At 36.6% G+C, this 924-nt stretch overlaps 1 protein-coding gene across 1 annotated transcript in view; it reads right to left on the bottom strand.

The window, feature by feature from the left end:
* RBM27 (RNA binding motif protein 27) overlaps positions 1-924 on the bottom strand; it is an 85,536-nt gene that overhangs the window by 25,692 nt on the left and 58,920 nt on the right. The gene's annotated exons all lie outside the window — the stretch shown is intronic.

Here is a 924-nt window from a genome sequence, read left to right on the forward strand (position 1 = left end):
TTTTTCTTAATGGAAAAATTCTTTATGGAGTTAATACTAAGTTTCAGCTAAAAGATAAGGTACATTCAGACTTTATTACTGGTCAGTCACATCTGTGATTCAGAGTATAAGTTCAGAAAATTATCCACATTTACGTGACCTTCTGGGTCACTACAGACATTTAACTGTGCTACCTAAGTAAGCACAACTAGGATTCAGAGATGTCCTTAACCCAGCAAATTTCTCACCCTCAATTCACCCTCTTAGATTAAACCTCTTCCCAGAATACTGTACTTCCTCTAACTTTAGATTCATGAGTGAACAGTCCTCTTGCACAAAACATCAACAGGCCACCACAAAGCTAAAACAATAAAATGCTATTAAAAGCACAGGTGATTCTGGGATATTTGGTATCAGAACTAGAACTGCTGGTCAGCATTCTTTGTCCTTCCCAAACCTTCATTTTTTCCCTTTCTTCTGGTTTTTGAAAATAGCTCATGGAATTGTATCAATATACTAAAAACTGTTTCCCTGTAATAAAATGTTAAATGATGTTGAATATTAAACACAAGGGCTATTTGTGCTGCCCTCCTCAGAGGAGGATGGCTCAGGAAATATAAGAAACTATTATCATAATGATGTTCCTAATATAGATTTTTTTTTTTTTAAGAGACAGAGTCAATGTTGTCCAGGCTAGTCTCAAACTCCTGGGCTCAAGCAATCCTCTCATTTACACTTCCCAAGTAGCTGGGACTAGAGGCGCACACCACCGCATCTGGCTTCTATTGTAGACTTTTGTATTTTCATTCCCAAGGCTCGCACTCAGTCTCAAAGTTGCTTGATGATGATTAATAAAACCAAATAAACTCTTTCACCTCAATGGTTATAAGACTATACTTACAGTTTTCTGCCAAAGAGTGTTTTTTTGGCTTCCTAATTATTTCA

The sequence above is a fragment of the Propithecus coquereli genome, unplaced genomic scaffold (genome assembly GCF_000956105.1).
Source record: "Propithecus coquereli isolate 6110/MARCELLA unplaced genomic scaffold, Pcoq_1.0 Scaffold58, whole genome shotgun sequence".
NCBI classification, from domain to species: Eukaryota; Metazoa; Chordata; class Mammalia; order Primates; family Indriidae; genus Propithecus; species Propithecus coquereli.